This window comes from Engraulis encrasicolus, chromosome 4, assembly GCF_034702125.1.
Source record: "Engraulis encrasicolus isolate BLACKSEA-1 chromosome 4, IST_EnEncr_1.0, whole genome shotgun sequence".
Lineage (NCBI taxonomy): Eukaryota > Metazoa > Chordata > Actinopteri > Clupeiformes > Engraulidae > Engraulis > Engraulis encrasicolus.
The window spans coordinates 12,272,141-12,284,354 of record NC_085860.1 but is presented as its reverse complement, the minus strand read 5'-3'; the positions used below and the strand labels follow the sequence as shown (position 1 = coordinate 12,284,354).

General features: G+C 39.5%; 1 long non-coding RNA gene and 1 other non-coding gene across 2 annotated transcripts; one reads left to right on the top strand and one right to left on the bottom strand.

Annotated features, from left to right (window-relative positions):
• Positions 1-68: 68 nt before the first annotated feature.
• LOC134446708 (uncharacterized) lies at positions 69-2,662 on the top strand. Its single transcript, XR_010034458.1, has 3 exons — positions 69-151; positions 519-687; positions 2,612-2,662. It is a non-coding gene; the product is annotated as an uncharacterized LOC134446708 (long non-coding RNA).
• An 8,643-nt stretch (positions 2,663-11,305) lies between these two features.
• LOC134448170 (small Cajal body-specific RNA 14) lies at positions 11,306-11,435 on the bottom strand. The gene has a single exon (XR_010034665.1). It is a non-coding gene; the product is annotated as a small Cajal body-specific RNA 14 (non-coding RNA).
• Positions 11,436-12,214: the final 779 nt, after the last annotated feature.

Sequence of the window (12,214 nt, the reverse complement as noted above, 5' to 3'; positions counted from 1 at the left end):
CCTATGTCATTCACTCATTTACTTCCCTCAGCTTGTACGATAGACGTCTAAAATCCTTCTGTCGACTGCTCTCTATTACCACGGCGCATCGACTTAGATGACCCCATCCCTTCAGCCAACTTCACCAGTTGCTCCCCATCTCATCAAGGAGGTAGACTCTCCTGTCATTTCATACATCACAATACATAGACCATCCATCATTCTTAAAATACAATATTTAGGTGCCTGTATCAAAGAGAAATATGGGATAGTCTGAGTTTCTTGTGTGTTCATTTGTCGGTTAGTTTGCGGTGCATGTGTGTTTCTGTCCACCAGAGAGTCTCATCTATAATATTATTGTCTTACATTGAACAGTTATACTGTAGAACACATTTCACATCACACATACACATATTTCGCAGATTTCCAGGTGTAATTTTCAGATGAAGTGTGCCTACATAACCAAGACCATAGAAATGCATGCTGCCAACCACAGTAAGTGTAATGTTGACTTGGCTGTGTGGTTGTTTTGTCTATAGCCATTTTATCATTGCCACTGCCTTCCAGAAGGGACCAACCAACATGAACCAACAAGAATTACTCCAGGACTCAGGGATCAACACCTGGGTTTCAATTGGTTTGAGAGAGATGAAAAGGAATTGGAAGTGGGTAGGGTCAAAACAGTGGTACAGTCTACATAGAACACAGGTATATGCAGTATACCCACCTGAAAATGTATACACACCTAAAATTGATGAATTCAATATTTAGAATTAGTATATATATATATACACGTATATACAGTATACCCACCACAAAAAAACTGCTCAAATATACAGTATATCCACCACAAAAAAGTTAACTAAGTAAAGTAACTCACACCACTCGATCAAAATATTACAATATGCCATATTTTGTGAGGTCTTGTGAGCTGTAGTTTTAGGAATTCTGGAATGCTTCAGAATGCTTTTACTCTCATACCTCAATAGGTGCAGCTCTTCCATAGTTACAGTCCATTTAGCTTGGAAATTTGATGATGAATGTACAAGTAATTATTATACAGCCCTATACAAAGTTGCAAGAACATCCATTCACTTAAAATGCGCTTTCTCAACATTTGGATGTGATTATTTCTCGATAACTGCCTGTTGCACTATTAATGCCCAATGCTGATGGCAATGAGGTTTGTCACTTTAGATTCACTGTAACATCTCTCCGCAAGTAGAACATTGTTACTTTTCCAATCCGCTGTGACATTACAATGACACCTACGATGCCCTCAAATGTTTCCATTCCAACGCATACCCCTTCCGTATCTTTTTAAATTTGATCATTTGACCAGGCAGCAATATTTGATGTCACAAACATTGTAATAATACATCTTTCGGGCATCAAAGACAAGTCTCAACTTCAGTTTATTTTATGGTAAACTGTGACATGGCTTGGTGGTAACCAACCGAATGTCTACTTTGCCTTATCACAAGATTTCGGTTGGACCTTTATTTTGACACGATTGGTCTAAATTCCAGCATGATGCTTCTGGCTTATTTTTATTAATTTCTTTTAAAGAGGCACAATGTAGGATCGCATAGTTTGCCGGGTGCCCATGGCACACCTGTCCCAAAATCTACACAGTCATGAAAAAATGATGTTTAACTAAGCTTGCTGTGATGTTTTCATCACAGAATGCCAGCAGTTGGTAGAACAAATGTGGATATGTATCTGTAAGCGTTTTTTATTTCGTATGAGAAGTGTTTCCCACTACACTCGACCGGGTCTCTCTGTCAAGTTACATTCGGGGTTCTCTATCAGCGGACTGTAAAAGTGGTCGCGAGAGTCATCATTCACTTACTATTGAGTCTATGAGCACCGGCTGACTCGGGACAGTTATTAATTAACCTTTTAATCCTACATAGTGCCGCTTTAAGTTATCTTGTAGTTGTGAGTGTGTATGTGCCAGGGTAAGTGCCTAATGCAACATGTTTCTCATTTTTCAGTTAGAGCAATAGAGCGGTTTTGTCCTATTCGCAATGAATGACAGTATCATCCCCAGATACAACAGATAAGTAGTAATTGCTATATTTCTACATCTAAACATACCAACTGTTTATATTCTAATAATGAATAATATTCTTTAGGTAAACTTTGCCATTGGGTATGACAATGAGCATCAAGCGCAATTTTTTATTTCACCTGACAGTGCTGTAGTACTTAAGTTGCACTTTATAGGATTGTGGTCAGAGTAGTTAGTAGAGTTGTAAATAAATAAATAAATAATAAATTGCCTAAAATTGATGACCATTGTAGTATCTTCAAAACTTTCAGTAAAGACAGATTATGTCTGCAAACAGGCAAATATGTAAATATGGTTATGAAATGTTTGCACTAGTCAGTCAGATTCATTGATGAACAGCAACATTCCTATGCATGAAAGGTAAATTACAGTATTTTATGATGTAAATGTGACAGATAATCTGACTGAGAAGCACGTTGTCGAATAGACGCAACCTCCACATCCTACATTTTTGCTAATTGTTGCCTAAATTTTGTGCATATATCATCCCAACTGTGCTGCTCAGTGATGAACTACTACTCTTTTTTGCTTGTTGCCCCTACCCCATTTCTTTTTCAGATGAAGACTTGAGGAAAATCGCCTTGTTTTCAGGACAAATTCCATTTTTTGCTTGAGGCTGGCTTGCTTGTTGACACTGGTATTGCTGCTTTTATATTGGGAAGCATCTACTTGTCTACTTGGCCCTTGAAGTGAAACTTGCCAATGTTCAGATTCTGAAGGGATATTGTTTTTGTTGCGAGACAAGTGGTCAGTGTTATGATAGGTTGGGAAACGATTAGTTGGTCTTTCAATCTGGGGGTTATACGGTAGGTTTGAATCCCACCTGACCTCTACCTACACCTTAATCCATGACTGAAGTGGGATAGGTGGACAGTGGGATATTAAATGATACACTATATAATTTCTGTGTAAGTATAAAGCATACTACACCTAATATAGTAATAATTACACGACTATACATTCATTTACATTTTTGGTGCTGTTTTCACGCAACTCTTATGGTGTAAGTAACACAGCCATCCGTTGGGTGGAAGATCCAGGTGCAAATCCTGGCAAGAGTGTCATACAATGCAGCACAAAAATGTATATATTTATTTATATAGTTTTTGAAAATAAAATACAGTTGAAAACTTGAGTAGAAGGACGTATAAGCTGTCATATTAGTCTGTATGTAAACAGAAAATAAATTCTCTCTTTTCCTCTCTTTTCTCTCTTTCCCCCTTTTCCCCCTCTCTTCCCCTTCTTTCCCCCACAGAGGCAGTCCATTATGCCCCATCTTTGTCTGCTAAAGCTGGTCCCAGGCCTACTGTCTTTTTAGCCCAGTTCTGTTAGGATATGATGGAACGTCTGTATCAGTCCGAGGCGTAATCGCCAGCACTCATGGTGTTAACCCATACGAAAATTGACCATGGTTTTACTGTAGTGGTTTTCTCATGACATGTCATGGTTTTTCTAAGTACTCTGAACCAGCCATGGTTTTTTGGGGTAACCATGGAAACCGTGGCCCTGACTAACCATGGATCATGATTATTCATGGTTTTCATGTTTTTTTGTTGGTTTCTATTTTTTTTAGCATTATTTGTGACTATGGGGGGGAAAATATAGTTAATTGTGTTTCATGGTTATCCAAAAAACATGAAAACTTGTTCGCAGCCTTGGTGGTTAGGGAGATGGACTAAAGATCATAGGGAGTTGCCGGTTCGAACCACACCCTCACCTCTCCCTACACCTCCATCCGTGGCTGAAGTGCCTTTGAACAAGGACTTTCACCAGTATGTGCGCTCACTGCGCTGGATAAAGAAAGCAGCAGCTAAGTGTAATTTAAGGAATAATTATAAACCGTGGTAAAGCCATGGTTAGTTTTCAGAGTTAAACCATGGTTAATTTTATAGTTAAACCATAGTTGAACCACAGTAAAAAAAAAACAAAAAAAAAACATGCTGGACCATGCTCAAAATAGTATGAAAACCATGTTCGATTTCTTCAATATTGTTCACTAAGATAATCCCAAACACTAAGACATGCATGTACCTAACAGGAGAAGAGGCACCAGGAGAGGAGGTAGTCCTTGTGTCCTTGTGTCCTTGTGAAGGAGAGGAGACTATCTCAATAAATTGATTATTTTCACTTCTATCCCGGAACTTTTATTACTTTTTCTACACTGATTACATATGAAACTTGACTTCTAAGTGTATGCAGATGTTGCCGTGATATTGATCACACATTTTGATCACACTTTTCTGGGTTAAATTGGTCCCCAATTTCATATAGGCCTTCTTTGTACTGCAGTGTTTCCCAATGGGGGTTCTACAGCCTCCCAGAGGGCATTCAGGCCAAATGAGCCCCAGATAGGAAACGGATCAGGGCCAAATGAGCCCCAGATAGGAAACGGATCAAGGCCAAATGAGCCCCAAATGAGCCCCAGATAGGAAACGGATCAAGGCCAAATGAGCCCCAGATAGGAAACGGATCAGGGCCAGATGAGCCCCAAATGTATAATATGGATCAGGCACAGATCCGGGCCAAATGTTTTTCCATGTGTTGTAGTAGGTTATCTAGCTGATCTAGGCCAGTTGTGGCCCTCATCCATTCTTCATCCATAATCCAAATCCGGCCCAGTGCTGGGTAGTTGTAAACAAGTCACTGGGCCAGATCTGTTTTGCCGATCCTGCCCAAACACTAGCCAACATCTGGCCCGGATCCTGCCCAAACACATTTTGCTGTCTGAAGTGTGCACAAGTCGGTCTCTCAGTGACCGCATCCTCCTAAATGACATGTGTGGTAGTTCAGCACCAGGGAATATGACTTCATAAGCCCCTGAGCCAGACAACAGATAAAATGCAATTAAAGGCACTATAGGAATGGAAATAGGACTGTAGAAACTTGGACTTCTGGGCCATTGCCATTTTGACCCTGGGCATGGGCCCGATAGGCTGTTGGTCTGATCAATCCTTGTTTAGCACACGTCACAAGGGCCGGATCACGCGATTAAAACCATGCTATTGGCCGATTGAGCTAGTCTTTAGGGTTCAAGGAACTCTTCTTGTCCGAAGAATATAAAAAGCTTTTATTCAAACATGGCTATTTTAAGTTAAAAACATGATCAGGGACCCATGCATAGTGGCGCAGAGCCTTCTTCAGGGTTTATTTTTGTGTGTTTTCCTATTTGTAGGTCATATTTCACACATATTTTTTGTGTAATTTTACATGCCTTCAATCTCTCAAAACAAGCATAGGCCTATTTAGACTGAAGTAAACTGTGAGTTGACTCTGGCAGAAGAGACCTAAAATGTACCTAAAATACCCCTTTGGCATCCAACAGGCAGGCTACAGAAGTAAAATTACTTTAGGCCCACTGAAGCCTGCAGACTGCTTTTGCTACTGATTATATTCACTCCCCAGATAACTCAAAACCTACTTGGAAATGTTTATTTTGAGTTGTGCAGTTAGGCATAATAGATGTGTGCCACTCTGAAATCAATGACTAATCAGTATTTTGATGTGAAATATGACACATTTTGGCAAGTTTTTCTCACTTATTTGTTTTGCTATGCCCACTAACCTTCTCTCACAATCGAGTTAAACATCCCTATTCTAGTGAAATTAATTGGTGGGTGTGTGCTGTGCTAATATGAACCTATTTCCAAGCAGAGATTCTTGGAAAAAATGTTGGCAGCAAACAACCATTACTTAGTACTTACAAGTCAATACATTATATGAAATCCCACTTAAATATCCACATATGTACTTCAATTCACAAGTCGATGTGTGCTGTGCTGAATTAAAAAAAATTCAGACATTTAAAGGGATGGTTGGGAAATGCATCATTTTGAATGCATCAGTGAAGGGCTATGCCTTTTGATACATATAAGTAAATACATCATTGAAAACTAACTTAAACATGAGCATTTTTACTAGAATTGACAAGTTTAGGTATGCTGTGCTGAATTAGAACAGTTTTCAGACATTTCATTCAATGTAGTCACTGAAGGGCAGCCGAGAAGTTTGGAAATACATCATTTTTGCATGACTTCTTGCACTTATAAGTTAATAAATCATTCAAAATCCATTTAAACATCCACATTTGTACATAAATTGATACATTTATGTGTACTGGGCTAAAATAAAACAATTCCCAGTCATTGGAATCAGTGTGACCACTGTGGAGCAGCAGAGATGATTGGAAATACATAATTTTGGCAGCAAACTACTATGACTTTTTAGACTTGTAAGTACACAAATCACTAAAAATCCACTCATACATCCACATAAGTACTTGAATTGACAGATTCATGTGTGCTGTGCTTAAATCAAACCATTTTCAGGCATTTGACTTACATTAGCCACTGTGGGGCAACAGAATTGCTTGCAAAACGTCATTTTTTCCTGCTACAGTTATGACTTTTAATGGTTAACAGTCGATAAATTGTGCAAAAAATATCAAAACATCAATATTTTGAGTTATATTGATGCAGAAATGTGCAATCTAAAAAAATTGTATATATTGTATCAATTTTCTATGCTTTTTCAATGCTGAGTCCAAAGACATCCTAAAAAACTACCAGTGAAAGAGCTGCCGAGCCATTTTGGGCTTGGAATGCAAAATGCCATTTTTTTCATGGAATGTCAACATATGGCACATATTTTGATAGAGTCTATAGTGACAAACTTGTCTGTAAAATATTAGGCCTCTACGTGCTTGTATGTTGCTGGGAGGCGTGGCCAAAGTTCAGAAACGTGGAATTTCAAGGGGGCGCTATAGAGTCTGTGAACATAGAAGTTGTAATTTTTCTTCACTTTGCTGTTCTGTGTGATACATAGATCTAACATACCAAATTTCAGGCGTCTACCTCATTAGGTGTTCCCAGTAGGAGGGGCCAAAGATGTGAAAAAATGCGAAAAAATTGAATTTCTAGGGGGCGCTACTGAGTCTGCAAATGTGTTGGCTGCATTTTGACTGTACTCATATGTTCAATGTGACTTAAATAAGTAACATATCCAATCTGAAGTCTGTATGTACTTCTGTATTCCAAGGGGGTGTGGCCAAAGTTGTAAAAAATGGAGAAAATGCATGAAATTGTAGGGGGCGCTATGGAGCCTGTGACTATGAAAGCTGTAATTTGACTTAACATTCTTATTATGTGAGATACAAAGATGTCACATGCCACATTTGGTATTGCCAGGTTGTTGTGTGTTGCCAGTAGGTGGCGCTAAAAGATGGAAAAAATGAATTTCTAGGGGGCGCTATTGAGTTAAACAATGAGTAATCAACAATTAGACTCCTATCCCATGTTTTGTGTGACACATTGATGTCGCATACCAAATCTTGTCATCCTATGATGAAAGAAAGTTAGAGATGCTAACCCTAACCCTAAGGCTCACAAATCCCATAGGCTGGATAGCCTATGGAAGGGGTGGGGAACCTATTTCATTCAAAGGGCCACTTCAAATTGCTTCAAGGGCTGTAAAAGTCCTGCAAGGGCCGTACTATGAATACAAACTAGGATTTCCCCCTGAACTTCAGGCGTATATGGAAGGCACCTTTACACAGACCACACCTTCTCTTGGTCCCCATAGTTAAATTGTATTTCAAATGGAATTTCTAAGATTCCTTTACAAAATATGTCAGATTTCATGTGAAGCTGCTCAACATCAAAATTATGCCGGGGGGCTGAATAAAACAAGAGACATAGGCTCCCCACCCCTGGCTGTGGTAGGCCTATTAGTTCACCCAGTTATTGAAAGCAAAAATGGGCACGTGGAATAGATTTTGCCGTCGGAGACAACATAAATTGCCCCGAAAAGTATGAAATCTCTGGCTGCTTGATTGATGCCAGGGACTGGAGGTAAAACTAAATGCATAACTAGGTGAGTTCTACAGAGCCTACAGTACATAAATTGCAAGTAGATTACACTTCTTAAAAAAGGTGCAGTGTAATATTTGTAGCAGTTTATTTCCAGAATTCATGGTGCCCTTTAACAAATGTTACCTTTTCCACCAATATATACCACCACCATCAAATTCAAGTGTTCATTATGACTTGGGAAAACTGCACTGTTCACACACGAAAAGAAGGATCTTCTCCATGTCCGCCATTTTGAATTTCCATAAATACATTGTAGTTACCATCCACCCTTTTTTGATTTTCTCATATTATATATGTATAGGTCCTATCCAAGCATTATTCATGAATGTGCATATCTTTTTCTTCTCAGTGTTTTCAGTACATTTAATGATGTTTTGTTTGCTCCCATACACTTATGCTTAATTTGACCATCCTGGAGTTTGGCCTTACGAAGCTCATTAACCTTGACCAAGGTGCACACTGTCAGAGCACAACATAAAGACACATATATTAGGCTAAGTGTTAAAGTTGTGCGCGTCAACACAAACTTGTTTCATTAGTTCCAAAAACGTGATATAAAAATATCAAAATGCAAAACAAATATATGATTTCAAATGATAACTTGTGTGTAAACCTTATATTATTCACAATAAGGAAAATACAAAAATGTGGGCCACTGTGACCCTTCCATCATGATGAAAATTACACAAATTAAGTGCTTAATTAACATAAAATCATGTACAATTTTCTGATGTATTGGGACAAATAATGGGAAATACTCAAGGTAGAATAGATTAGATTAACTTTAATAATACAGAAGGAAATAATGGTGTCCAGCAGCAAACACAAATACACAAATTCTATTGCAAGAGGAAAAAGCAGTCATCCACATTACTGTACAGTACACAAGTCAAGTCAAGTCAAGTCAAGTTTATTGTCAATTTCTTTACATGCACTGGTCATACAAAGAATTTGAAATTGCGTTTCTTGCTCTCCCATGCAGACATAGACTAATCTAGGTAAGGACATAGACAGTATAGACATAGACAGTACTCATACATGGACATAGACAGTATGGACGTAGACATTGCTCATACAGACATTTAAAGTGCAAGACTGGACAACAGAAGACTTGTAGAGAACATACATTAAGAGGAGGTATTTTGTTGTTCTTTTTTCTAAAAGTCCTTTATAGCGTTCTGACATAGTAATAGTAGCATTTGAAGAAATAAATAATTAAAAAAAAAGGTTTTTATTAAATACACCAGCAGCAGTATGTGTGTGTGTGTGTGTTTGTATGTGTTTTGTGTGCGTGTGTGCGTGCGTGCGTGTGTGTGTGTGTGTGTGTGTGTGTGTGTGTGTGTGTGTGTGTGTGTGTTTAGTGCAGGTAGAAAGTGCGGTGTGCGTCTGTGTACCTGTGTATGTGTGTGTGTGTGCGCACGCACGCACGCACGCACGCACGCACGCACGCACGCACGCACGCACGCACGCACACTGGAATGGACACAGATGTTTGCAACACCGGACTCACAGAAGTGCTTTCTATATTCCCACAACACTATGTCAAGTCTATCATTACAAAATAGATACCACATTCTAATACCAAACAAAAGACTGCTAGTGGGAGGGTGGCAGATGAATGACATGTCCAGGGTCCAGCCAAGGCTGTCAGCAGCTGGATAGGCTTTGGGCCAGGCCATTCATGGTGCAGCTCTTTCTTGCTGTCGGATTGCTCCTCTAATTACACCTGAAAAAAAACAACAAAAAAAACATATGTAACATGGCATGAATAATTCTGACGATATACACATGAACAGTACAACAGCAGCAGAGTGGCAGTAATCAACGTCATCCTGCATATTTTGCCACTCGGGGCTCAAACCCGCAACTTGCCAGTCAACGCTCAGTGCTACCAATACTATATGAGACTTTGAGAGTGAGGTTTACTAACATAATATCTGTCGTGACTTAATTCTACATTAACTCTTTGAAAGCTCTTTCCGTTGATGTTGTTGCAAGCCGTTTCAGCTGCGAGCTGCTTGTGCCTTGCTCAAGGACACTTCAGCCACGGATGGAGGTGTAGGATGAGGTCAGGGGGGATTCGAACCGGCAACCCCTAGATTGAAAGACCAACTCTCTAACCACTCGGCCAAAGATGGGGCATAATGGACTGCCTCGGTGGGGGAAAGAAGGGGAAGAGAGGGGTAAAAGGGGAAAAGAGAGGAAAAGAGAGAATTTATTTTCTGTTTACATACAGACTAATATGACAGCTTATACGTCCTTCTACTCAAGTTTTCAACTGTATTTTCTTTTCAAAAACTATATAAATAAATATATACATTTTTGTGCTGCATTGTATGACACTCTTGCCAGGATTTGCACCTGGATCTTCCACCCAACGGATGGCTGTGTTACTTACACCATAAGAGTTGCGTGAAAACAGCACCAAAAATGTAAATTAATGTATAGTCGTGTAATTATTATTATATTAGGTGTAGTATGCTTTATACTTACACAGAAATTATATAGTGCATCATTTAATATCCCACTGTCCACCTATCCCACTTCAGTCATGGATTAAGGTGTAGGTAGAGGTCAGGTGGGATTCAAACCTACCGTATAACCCCCAGATTGAAAGACCAACTCCCTAACCACAATGCCACAGTTGAACCGTGGAGGATAATACAAAGCTCACATTCAGGGTTCCCATTCCTAAGTTGATGATAAATTCTTTGACTTTTCCATGACTTCCCTGACCTAAAATCTGAACTGTCATGACTGGTTGTATATGGAAATGTACAATATAACAACTGAGCTGACATCAAGGACATGTCACGGTCATTGGAAAGGCTATGTTATATGAAATATGATCGGAAAACAAACAGGTTATTAACAGCCCCCTAAAATAAACAGCATAACAGTTTTGTTAAAAGTGAACTCAAACAGAAATTACATTTGCAATACAAAATGTTAATCTTCTTAGGGTGCCTAGGCCAAGTGGGAAGTGTTTCTTTTCAAGGCAGCCAATATAACTGAACGCTGGTAGAAAACCCTGACACAAGCTTCTATAGCCCCGATTGTATGTGGATGAAGCTGTGGGCTCACCTGAAGTGTAAGGTCACATGATTCACCAGAGGCTGGCTGCTGAGGTGGAGGGACGTCCACATCCCTCACAAGCCCTGGCCACCCAAACACACACACACCCACACACACACACACAAAATAAAGGCTTTAATAATGAAACGTTACCACAATTACAACTGCAAGACAAATATGAAAACCCAACGTGCACAGTATATTATGATGCTACAGGTTTCTATCTGTGAAGAGTCCAGGTCATGATTGCAATTTAGCTTCTTTGACTGAACAATTTAACAATTTGCATAAATAGACAGCCATAGTAGTGTGTGTATGGAACCATCGCACAGGGAACCCAATGTCTTGACAGGCCCTGTGGGCAGGAACCATTCTCTCTTTGTGTGGCGTCACGGACTGCGGTACACTGCTCAGTACTGTAGCCAACACCTGAACACCATCTAAAACACATGGGTATTGAACCTGAACTCTTCTGAACATAAGGACATTTTAAAACATACGTTTGTGAGACTATTATATGAGCCATGAGTCAGTCATGACTGAGAATGATGAAAATTAGGTAAACTTACTTTTGGTAGAAGCTGCTGATCATGACAGGTCTGATTTCCATCTGAAAGACGTGTTCCTAATCATAAGGCCTGGTTTTGTAGTACCTCAAGCACGATCTACAAGACACAGTCAAGATTTACGATGACAGTTTAATATAAAAAGTAAGGACATACAATAAGAGACAGTGAAAGACAGTCATACTAGAACCCTTTGTGTGACAAAAAAAACTTGACTATATTTCTTTAAAATAATGCCTGCATTTTTCTTTTAAATAAATAAATGAAACAAAAGATGAGATGGAAAACTTCCCATTGTGCCATAGTATGCTAAAAAAAACCACACAAGTTGCCTTGATGTTGAGAGTGGCATGGGAGTTGTAGCTGTCCATTACTTGACACATTGCCAGTAGTGTACCGTTCAACTGGGGATGTTTCAGCCTTTTGACATTTCACAACGTTATCAAAGGGGGGTAGCTAGAGGGTTATCAAGCCTGAGCTTGTGTCCCATACCCAATGAAGCGTCCAAAAAGATGAACCTAGCCCCACAATTGTGACAAATGGGCTCTACTGACTGAACTCACTGAGTGCGTTACAATATGCGACCTTGCTCCCTCCACTTGTGCTTGTGGCCTCGCCTCGACTCCTGGCCCCTCCTCTGTGGAGAAAACAAT